The 12497-nt window shown below is 31.4% G+C and overlaps 1 pseudogene; it reads right to left on the bottom strand.

Annotated features, from left to right (window-relative positions):
• Positions 1–5514: 5514 nt before the first annotated feature.
• On the bottom strand, positions 5515–12291 carry LOC145685045 (cuticle protein 19 pseudogene; annotated as a pseudogene).
• Positions 12292–12497: the final 206 nt, after the last annotated feature.

Raw genomic sequence — 12497 nt, 5'->3', positions numbered from 1 at the left:
TCGAACCCAGAAGATGGCATGTGGTATGAAGTTATTATTATGTATCCCGTTTTCGCTTAGGGAACAAATGTTCAAAAATATTCACTGTTCCGTATACGGTGGAGGTCACTTTTCCTATGGCAAATGTTATAAGAGAGAATTAAGAACTGTTTATTTCCCCAATATGAAAAAGTTTTTTTATGAAAAGGTAAAGGAATGCATTAGCTGTCAAGTTCAGAAGAGGAAGTCAGGAAGAACTCAGTTTCATGCACAGACCTATCTTAATTATGCACCATTTCAATTTGTAACCCTTGACAAGATTGGACCATTTAAAAGATCGAAAAATTATTGGAATACGTATGTTTTGGTGTTTGTAGACAATGCAACACGATACGTAATAGCAAAAGCAGTTCCGGCAATAACTGCAGAAATTATTGCACAGGTCATATTTGAAGAGGCAATTACAAAGCATGGGGTTCCCGAATTTCTTAATGTCGACAGATTGTCCAGCCGCCGAAGTAAAATAATGGAGGAGATGGCTGAGAGATTCGGAATGAATCTTCATTTTGCTAATACTGATGCACATTATTCCGTGGGAGCAGCGGAAAGAGCAATTGGAACCATCCAACAAATCATGAAGCATTACATTAATAAAGAGTACGAATTGGGATGAGGTCCTAGACAGTATAATTTTTACGATGAATACTCAGATACATGATGAAACAGGGTATTCACCGTATTATCTGTTGACTGGAAAGGAACCTAGGACATTTTTGGAACAAGATCTGGATATACCGTGTGAAAATATGGATAATGAGACTAGGATACAAACCGTTAGAGAAGCAAGAAAGTTGGCATATCGGAATTTACAAAACAAGTTTAAAGCACAGAAAAAACAGATCGAGAAAAAGTATGACGAACCAAATTTTGAGATCGGTCAGCAAATTCTGATCAAAGAGATACCACGAGCTGGGATTCCGGGCTGTTTTGGTGGAAGATACAATATAAGAGGCACTATACTAGAGAAAGTTAACAATAACTCATATAGAGTTAGATATAGAGTTAGATATGAAACATCGAAAGGTGAGAAAAAAGTAGATACAGTAGATATTAGGCGAATTAAACCATTTGTAAGTTCGAAGGAAGAAGAAGTAGAAGAAGAGATGAAGTAGAGGAAGACTATGATTCGGATACTTTGATTAGGAATGGAAGTAGGATATGGAGAAGAATGGAATTTCGGATTTTTTAAGTAGGAAATATTAGTAGAAAATAAAAAAATAATCTGTGCACAATGCGCGTTTATGGGTGCCCAGTCAGTAAGGCGGCTGGTACTCAACCAAAGCCTCATCAATATCTGAGGAAATGCAGATATTTTAACATTCTGAACCGGTAAACATGTATTGGTCACAGAAATTAGTGATTTTTTTAGAGTATATGAATAATTAGAGAATTTTATATTTTTTCTAAAAATTTAGCAACAAGTAGTCCTCAGGTGTAGCTAGGTAAAGAAGTAAATAATCAATTAAATAAACTCTAAAAATAAAATAAATAAATAAATAATTAAATTGAATAAATAAATAAATTGCTAATATAAATAAACGGGAATAACAGTAGTAATTCGATAATTTAAATTAATTTCAGAGTTCATTTGGGAGTCAAATAATTAAAAAATACGATGCTAAATGTTTAAAGAATATAGTATTTAACAAGTCATTAGCAAATTGTCAACAAAATTCAGAGAAATATTTAGGCGAAGTTTTATTTTGAATATACACACGCTGGAGTAATATATTCATCATTAAAAGAAGGATATCGAACTAAATTAGAAAATCATCAGGGGATAACATCAACTAAATTGGAATATGGTAATAACAGATCCTATTTTGTAAAATACAAGGATATTGGTCGTGTAATTATTGGTGAGTTGGCAATACCGACTAAACAAATCATTAATGTAAAAGATAAACATGTAAATTTAATGGGGAATTGGTCAGAGAAACAATTAAATTTTTCATTACACACGCAAGAGCTTCATACACTAACGAAAAAATTTGTTAAAATTAAAAGTAAAGACTACTGTGAAACAACTTGTTGTTACAACAGAGTATATTACGTATTTAATCTTTGGAATAATGATTGTATTAATACTGACGATAATAGCATTAATAGTGTTGTACTGTAGGCTATATAAAGCAATTAGGAACTATAAAATGCAAAAAGAAGACGCATAAGACATAAAGAAACAACAACAACAACAACAACAACAACAACAACAACAATAATAATAATAATAATAATAATAATAACATAAAATGCACCTCAAGGAATAAATTAGTTGATATATTGCTGAAAAAGAATAAAAATTGATTAGAAAAGTAAAATTGAACATATCCAGGTACTTACCTAGCAGCTAGGAACAAGTTGGCTTAGGGGGTATCGATCCTAGAACCGTAAGTCAAGAAGCGTAACCGTTGAGAAATGAACGGAAGAGAATCGGAGACCGATTGTTGCAAATCAAGGATGAGTAAAAGAAAAATAGCGAAGCATGGTTAAAAATAGATAATAGATAAGTATAACTAGGGTAGACAACGAAGTAACACGATACGAATAGACAAATAATAAGGAAAAGTAGGAAAATAAAAGATCAAAAGAGGAAAAGTGAGAAGAAATATCTAAAAGATCTATGGTTAATAATTTTAAATACATAGAAATAGATAACGAAATAGATACTGTAGAATATTAGTAATGAAGACTGAATAATATAGGTTCAGTGATAAGATATTTATATAAATGTTAGTAAACATTGTGTGCACGAGAAAATAATTTAAATAATTTTTGTACTAGTTAGTATCATAGTATTATAGTATTATAGAGAAAAGTAGAGACCGAAAAGCATAATAGAAGAATAGGATTGTAGATTTTATAATTATGTATATTTTAGATTAGTATAAGAGGTCGTTTAATTTTAATAAAAATAATATAATATAGGAATTCAGGACGTTTTTAAAAGCATTTGAGTATTGACTGCATGTATTGTTTCGAGCGCATCTCGCTGGATACGAAAGCGAGAGAATTATCGAGCTAAGTCGCTGAAAGTCGCGGATGAGTCGCTTGGTGCGGACCTGGTGACGTACTCGCTGACGTAATGACGATAGCCACGCCTACAATGAATGAGAGAAAATGCGGCCAGAACGATGATGCATAGGAAGGATACATTTCTTGCATGCAATATTAAAATTAAAAGACACGATTAAAATAATCTAAAATAATGCCAAATGGATAATTATAGTTAAGATATACTGTTAGATACCTAAATACAAGTTTAAATAAAGAATATTTAACATATAATAACATAAATTTAGTGTCATGATAAGGATGAAAAAACGACGGATAGAAAATAGGAAAATAAATATGTAATTCAAGGGACTATTTTAGTACGGTACTATTAGAGATTACATATAATAAATGAACGATAGACAAATCATTGCATCTAAGAAGCATACTTATGCATAAGAAAATGCACTGAGAAATTAGAACAGATGTGCCTACGATACGTATAACGGGATTGTAAAATACAGTCAAAATTAGTTGGTTGACAAAAAATAAGAGTAGTGTTTTTATTAGTATCTTAGAATATTTGACAGTACCATCCAGTCAAGACAATGAAGCTTATAGTTTTTCCTTTGTTTATTACAGATTATCGTGAATAATGGATAACGGCAAATTATATTTTTGTCTTGCGATTTTAGTACTGATTGTACTAGCAATTATAATTAGCTTAATTACTGGTTATATCCTAGTTAAAATAAAAAAGTTAGACAGAAAAGAATGTAAGATAGTTAGTACTAGAAGTGAAAGTAATTCTGAGAGCTTTGATGAGAAGCCAATTATAGGCCTACCTACAGTATCTAGTAAACATTACTTGTCTGTGTCGATTTATGCCAAAGTCAATAAGAATAGTAAAAAATTCACACAGAAGTTAACGACACATGAAAATATACATTCACACACTATTTTCACACACAATAGTAATAACAATAGCACAGATCACAATTCATTGAGGACGATTATTTCACATAATAACGAGTTTTCAGATAGTAAACCACAAAGCACAGAGAAAGAAGACACCACTGACATTTCGGAGAGTGCAGGTCCAGCAGATTCCACGAGCACGTCAAAACACGATGATTTTGACCATTCACGGACTGACAATACGGTGAAAGCACGGTCAACCGAAAAAGACACAAAAACAAATAAAAAGCACTGTACGTCTTGATAAGATTTCAGATATTAAGAGATAATATCTCTTCCATTTTTTCTTCTTCCAAGACTGCGGCATCAACATTCATACCTAGGCTTCATGTTAAAGAACTTTTTATGCATTTTTTTCTCATTATGAAATATTTATATGACCTATTGCTGAGTGCGGAAGGGACTGCTGAGTCCTTCTATTGATAATTATATCTTTATACACGTCTTAGTATCTGGACTTATCTTACAAAAACATTTTCAACTAGTTAAACATTTTTGCAATGTCAACTAAGTGGTTGCCCTATTGGTTCTCTATTCTGCAAGTTCGAAACACTAAAAGTGCTTCAATTTTGAGTTCAAGTCATAATTCATGTTCACAATATGTGATACATAAAATCTTGTATTGTAGCAAAGAAAAGGACGGCGTTAAGACGAGAATGATGATGTATAATATGAGTAGCTTCATTAATAGAGACAAAGGTCTAAAAAATTATTTAATTCAGTAGTTAGACTTGATACTTTCAGTAAATTTCCACATTTTTCTAACTTATATATGATCAATGTTTTCGTCTTTCGTCTTATAAACAGTGTGCATTGATATATTATTTTCACAATAAATAGAAAGATGATTGATATGTTGTACTCTTTGTATATACAACACGCAAGAAAGATAGACATTAATCTTTAAAAGGCGGTATCCTCAGACCCACTACGAATTAATTTGTACTATTTACTAATTAATTTCTAAATTATTTCTATATGGTATGGAATATTGTAACTAATTGTATTGTAAGTAATTATAACTAACGAATAATTAATAACAACTGACTGGTAAGATTTTGTTTCATTTTCGTAACATAAACTACCTTGTTAATTCAATAAACCTTCTTCTTGAAATTCCTTGGATTACGGATCAAAAGTGGAAACCTATATCTCACTATGAGTAATTCAATTAATGTAAAGACGAAGATGAATTGAGAAAGGCAGTTTTGTGAACGATATAGTGTAACATGGGCAAGCAATGGCAGACAAATGGGATTTCACTGTCTTTTAGGAAACATAACATACATTATAGCACTTACAATCTGCATATCTACCCCCTACCTCCGAACACATTATTATACTGTACTTTTTAATAATTAATATATAATTAATTAATTAATGGATCTGCTTTAAGTGTTTTGATAATAAAATGGTTTTAGAAATCAAAAATAAACCTTATATTGCAAAATAATAACATTGTTTTATTTCGTTAGAATAAATAATTCATTATGTTCAAGAGAATTAACCGAGGTATCCATAACCTCCGACTCCAGCGTGAAGATTGCCACCAACTCTTCTCACAATGGCGTTAAATCCATTGATGCTGTCAGCGCCATAAGTGACTTGTCTAACACTGCCATCGGGTTCAACAAGACTGTATTGTCCTTTGACAACGTCGCCATCTCTCACTTCAGTCTGCTGTTTGTTATCTCCTGTGAGGTGGTCACTCACTGCGTAGCCAAACTGGTATCGTGGGTAAGCCTTAAATAGAGATAGTTATATTACATAATTGGAATAGTTGCTAAAATTAGCATTATGTTTATTACTGGTTATTTGTTTCGGTATGGTTCTGATAAATACTATATAAATAAATAGAAGTAGAAAATGTATTATATTGTGATCAATGTTTAAAAATAAAATATAGAAGGTAAGTAAGACCTTACAGTAAAACATAGCGAGATTAATTTTATGGGAGAGTTTAACTTTCATAGAAAATTTTAACTGAAATATGTTTTATTAGGAACGGAATTTGTTAGTATTACTTAATCTCGTTTTTATATTGTATTCTCATTGAGAAAGAGTATTATGAATTAGCAAGAAAGACTTTCCAACTTTTCTTAAAGCAGATAAGGGAGAATATGTAATACATAGTCTTATAATTTCTCTATTTAACCAATCGAAAATTTTCCATATAACATTCTCTTAGTTTGAATCCCGATACTGAATTCATATTGTAAAATAAAACTAATTTGTTTAAACCCAAAGTTGGATCTTTAATGATTATATCCGTAACTGCAGTTTCTGAAGAATGATTTAGAAATAAAATGAAATTTGGAATCTTTTGATCTCATGGATATGTCCTTTGGCTGATTAATGAAAGTGAACAATGATGAAAGAACCGACAGAATTGCAACACATGAAACCTAGAGATTTCATTTTATTTTCTCACGGAAGAAATAATTTCGTTGTATACGTATTTCTCAAATCAAAAACCATGCATCCAGCTACATTTTTAATGCTACATATCTACTAAAATTTTAGTAAATACATTATACGATTTTTCATTGTACTTACATAATAATCAAGTCCTCCACCAATCCCACCAAGAACACCGACTGCGTAGGCAGATGATACAAGGGCAAAGAGAGCAAAAATAATCTAGAAAATAAAGAAAAAACAAATAAACATTATTCAATTTGAAAAGAAAAAATAACGAGTTAAATAAATCGTATGTGGAGAAAGTATTTAGTTGTTAAACAGTATACAAATTGATGTTCTACATTCAAATGTATGTTTGTTTACAATTTATTGGAATCTCTAAGCGCACGACTTGTAAAAGAAAACAACTACTCTAACTAACATTTTAAAAAAATACTAAAAATCTAGAAAAATGTTTTGAGCTATTGTTCAAGTTGTTCCTCATTTATTTATAAACGCTCATAATTTAAATGTGCAACTGAACTTTTAGGTGATTATGCAAATTTTGTGAGAAGGTTGTACGATTTAGAAAGCGTATAATATATTTCATTAATAAGGTGGTCAAAAGTTTTGTCCCCAATAAACGTCCGTAAGAAAAATTAACTGAGTTAGTGATACATAAGCATTTCTAATGTCTCGACAAGGAATGTTCAGACTTGAAAATTCTATTCATTTTAGAAAAGGAGAATGTCTCAGTTTCTGTATTATGGTTTTTCATAAGTTTCATAATAACCGAATGAAGTAGCTCAAATGGTAGAGCGTGGGCTTCGCTTTCGGGAGGTCGTGGGTTCGAATCCCGCTGCCGACCATCCTGACTGAGATTTTCCAGGGTTTCCCTCAGTCCTACCAGGCAAATGCCGGGATGGTACCTACTAAACAGGCCCTGGCCGATACCTTCCCACATCCTTTCCATTGTTATTGTTGTTGTTGGATATCCAGTGTAAAATGGCCTCTGAGCTGTATCCGGTAATTGTTAAATAAATAAATAAATACTTGCTAGGAATTTAGCTTCGCGAAAGCCCCTGGGGTACATTTTGTACCCTAACTTATGTGTTTTACCTTAATATTGGGGAAAACCTTTAAGATTATTGTTTTGCTTGCTTGCAGAGTTTTATTAATAATATGGAGAGATTTAGAAAAAATGGTGCATGTTCAAAAGCAAAAAAGGAATTAAGATTATTTTGATAACAAGATATTTTATTGGAATAGAAAAGCAAATACTAAGAAATAAAAACGCAAACAATTGAAAGATATATCAATTTTAGGGGCGTCACTTAGGGTGACAGAGAAGGGCATTTACCCCTCTTGAGTTTGAGATTTATATAGATTTTATGAATAGAATACTAGTTAGTCAGTTAAAAACGCGAAATTTTACTTATATCAAGTGTACTTGCCCCCTAAGCCAAATCTGAAATGACGCTACTGATCCATTTACATTAAATTTTGTGAAGTTCTCAAAGGTTTCCATTACTGGCGAATAACATCATACTAATATAAATAGCCAGGCCACCTCTTGCCAAAAAGGATATTTTTATATGGAAGTTAATAGGGGTATATTGTGGATTCGAGTAGTACCAATTTATAATTATTTCAATAATAAATTACATTCAGCGGAGCTTTCATGTAGAAAATGCTGAAAGCCAAAAATATCCAACTAGAGAAAGACCAGCCAAAATTGCAGAATAATAAATGAAACAGAAGCAAATTCGAAACTGTGCAGTACACAGGATACCCCATTGAACATCCAAGGGTTAAAGAGGTGTCGCTAAGTGCCCATCATGATATGACGCCAATACATAGTAGAGAAAATTAAGAAACAAAAAGCATTTTCTGGCGATGTAATTGCAACTTGAAAACACTGTATTATTTTGACTTATATGTTTTCATATATAAGAAACACTAATCATATTCAGATTTAAAAAACAGTATTTGTCAATTCAAAACATATTTTGTATTGATACAATTTAATGATATGAAAATGAAGTGAGCAAACTGATCATGAACATGTGTTGCTTTATTCTTTAGCAAGAAAACTACCCTAGTTATATTTACATTTGAGGGTTGGTATTTGTGAACTGGAAATTAGTTGTTCGGAAAACTAAAAAGAAAGGTAAATGTAACCAGTTACAGGATTTAATTAAGATCAATTTTAGCAAATAGTGTACTGCAAGATGACATGTTTAAGAAAGGAGAACTAGCTTAAACAGAAACAAACATGAAGTTCACCGAGATTACATGCTGCTTTCATGTTTTCTCTCTTTCTAATTTTTTAATAGAGACTCAATACCAAAGATGAAGAGTTTGTATACTGTAATTTCTGTCGTTGATAGTAATAAAATGTAGACAATTGGAAAATTCTTGCATTATCAGGCTGTGACTGCAGCAATAAGCCAGCCACCACCTTTCACGAACATGAGGATAAACCATTATTCGTATTTGAACATATCTCGATAATGTGTTTATTGTAATTCCGTACGAGCATCAACTTGTGGCTAACTGTTAAATTAATTATAACGTTAAAATCTAACCTATACTCAATACGTATATTAATATTTAAGAACCACAAATTATAAAACTTACAAAAGAAAATATTCCCAGTTAAATTTGGATAGCACTGAATAACATTTTACATAATTCAATATATATATATATATATATATATATATATATATATATATATATATATATATATATATTAAATTATGTACTTGACTGATTGTGTCCAAACATGTTTTGTTACACTTAACTTACTCATATTCATGAATTCATAAATGAATAAATATTTATCATGTACCTGATTTTATAAATTCTTAAAATATTAGTAATATTAAAAAATTATAAATATACTTACTGTAAAAGCGTTCATATTTGTTGTGTCTCAGGGGAAATTATTTCGCACTGTGCTTAAAGAGAAAATCCCGCCAGATTTATTCAGTAATGAACGGAAAGAAAGTTAAAATCAGAGTTTCTTTTCAAAGGAAATTGCCCTTTGGTTTACAAATTATTATCGATTCGAATATTATAATCGTATTTGATGCAAGAAAATTAGTTTCACCACCGTTTACGTATATTTATTTTAGTAAACTTTCCTTTACGGTGTCCGTACACATTGGTATATAAAGCGAACAAGATGTTCACATACTACAGTTCGTTCCGAACAATACGAATATTAATCATATCAAAATGGTAACGTATATACGTTCATAATCTAAACAGTTACTTCTCAGTATGGTTCTTCTTAAATATATTCTTAATTATACGTTTTTATTGTATCTTGTTAACTACATCAGAATATTGTAGGTTTATTGAATTTGCATTGCATGTGATGTTTTCTATGATAAAATAATTAAGAAGACTCAATGTATGTCTTTAAATTTATGGAGCAGAATTTCGACAGTTGATAAGGGATGGATCTTAAATATTCTTATGCATTTTTATTTCATTACTATTTAGCTTCTATCTAAACCATATTTATTTAAATCTCATTTTATGCTAGTGTACCACAGTTTTCTACTGTTGATAGTCGATAGAAATTCATCCATCAGTCCTTGCTTCACGATAAATTTCGCATGCGTACTTATTTTTAATTAAATTTGTTCCATTAATGTTTTCCCTCAAATTACAGAAATAATCCCGTTGTTTGAAGCTGCTAATATATTAGAAATAATTGGTGAAGTTGGATTCAGTACTACAAATTTCTACACAAAAATAATTTGGTAGTGTAAATTATGTAAAAGAAATATATTCGATCTTGACATAGCATTCTGTCTATTTTCTCTACGACATTCTGATCGTTCTCGTTAGTTACCGTTGAAATCCGTGAAGATTCGTTTTTATAGGGTGAAATAAAATATATATTTCCTCGGTAATATTTAACAAATGTATTCTTACATACACCTCTCGTCGACTCCTTATATCTGTAACTGCTTGCTTCACTGGCCGCACACAGTGGCGTTCTCTACAGGTAACGCTCTCTACCTCGAGCTGTGTAACTTTGTTGTGCAAGAGTTGGTTGAAGTGGAAACACTGTTACGGAGGTATATTTGATGTTTATATTCCGAAATGGACACAATCGAAGCATCCGAAGAACGACATAGGCGGAAGGAACGCAAGAGAAAGGAAAATTGTGAACTCTGATAAAGGATTGTTTGAAGGGGCCCTCACCTCGAGGGTCCGGAAATGGTGAAAAAACTGTGTGAAAAACGCGTTTGTTTTCAGTTTTATTTCTTGTTGCCAACACTTTCAGGCCCCTCAAAAAGATATGTTGTACCTAAGAGTATAACAAATTCTTTAACAAAAATTCAGTAACGTGTCCCCCGAAAAAAATTTTGATTTTTTTTTTTAAATTTTCAACACGCAAAAAAAAAAAAGAAAATACTCATCGGTGATTTAGAAAAAAATGCACATTTACATCTAGATACTATCTACAATCTGTGAAACTTTCAAAATTTTTCGATGACCTCCATCAAAATTAAAAATTATTCAATTCTGAATTTGTCTGATACGATAATACGGTAAGGGGAGGGGGTAGGGGTTCAATTTTCTTGGAGGTAATTTTAGGTCAAGAGTAACCTTTTGGGTCAATAGCGACCCCATTTGGATCAAGGGCCGATTTCACTATCTCACTAAGAAAGACCTTTTATGCAATATGGCATATATTGTATTGAATACTTTCTGATAATCAAAATTGTTTGCGGCCAGTACCGGAAAAATACCAAAATATTAATTTTGTTCCTCTGTAAAGATTAGCTCATTATTATTATTATTATTATTATTATTATTATTATTATTATTATTATTATTATTATTAGCAATAATAATTACGATAATAATAATTAGTAAGTTATTGCTTTTTTTACAATGTACAACATTACTAGTTATTCATACGTGGAATACAAAACCAATAAACTTTCCTTACATGTATTGTTTCAGCAAAATTCCTATTTTAATTTTAACTCAGTTAGTTTACATATATCATTCACAAAATTTAACAATGCAAGATAATTCTATAATTAAAGTGTGTTGAAATTTATTGGACGAAGTTGTTAATATTTTGAGATACGTTTTAGTTAGCTGCAGTGATTTATTTGTGAATTTTGTAGAAGGGGGGAATGTCTATGCAAGATTCTGTTCCGTATAGCAGAACAACTTTAAAGTCGGGTTGGAACAACGTTATTTTTAAACCTACCTATTTTAAAATATGCTAGTAGTTTGATAGGCGGTCCCCAAGTTCATAATTTTTACACCTTTTTAAAAACAATTTTATAATAAATACAGGAAGGTACGTTAGATTAGATTTGGTTAGGTAGATTAGATTACATGCGTTACTTGCTTTGCCTTACCTACTACTGAAGACAAGTGTGCAGCATCCAGTAAGAGCCATATAGTTACATTTCAATCTGCACAACTTGTAACAAGTGTCATACTCCTACGTAAAACAGTTTTGTAATGACAAATAGTACTTTAGTCTTGAGCAGAACAGTGATAGGTGCACATACACTTGAACCTGATTTTATTAAATAGGAGTTGAAAGACGGTACTAGGTGCCATTCCTTATATCATAAATGAGTTTTGGCACTTGCCTCTTGTACTTAATAAAATTAGATTCAGGGATGTGTGACCCTAGCACTGTTCTGCTGAAGTAAACTTCTGATCGATAAAACATACTGGTATTAAAATGAATCCAGAATGTAACAAAGACTGTAATCTGGTCTCCGAAGAATCATGAGCACATTTTTAATAGTTACCAATATGATGCTATCTAGGAAAAAAATACTTTACCTTTTCTTTCACTTTTACTCTCAAAATTGAAACAGTCATTGTAGCCTACAATATTTACAGTTTTTGCAACAAAATTACAAGAAATGATTGACTGCCGATTTCACCCTGAGTTAAGCTGAGGCATGACTTATGGCGTGTTATCTAACACTGTCTTTAGAAATTAACAATACTTTCACAGCGTACTTCAGTTTGAATAGTGAAGCAATAGGAGGTTGGTTTACATTAGACACCGTCTTTTTTCAGTT

This window comes from Thermobia domestica, chromosome 5 (assembly GCF_964235325.1).
Source record: "Thermobia domestica chromosome 5, izTheDome1.hap1.1, whole genome shotgun sequence".
NCBI classification, from domain to species: domain Eukaryota; kingdom Metazoa; phylum Arthropoda; class Insecta; order Zygentoma; family Lepismatidae; genus Thermobia; species Thermobia domestica.
Note: the sequence above shows the minus strand (reverse complement) of the source record. Positions and strands in the feature narration are given on the sequence as shown.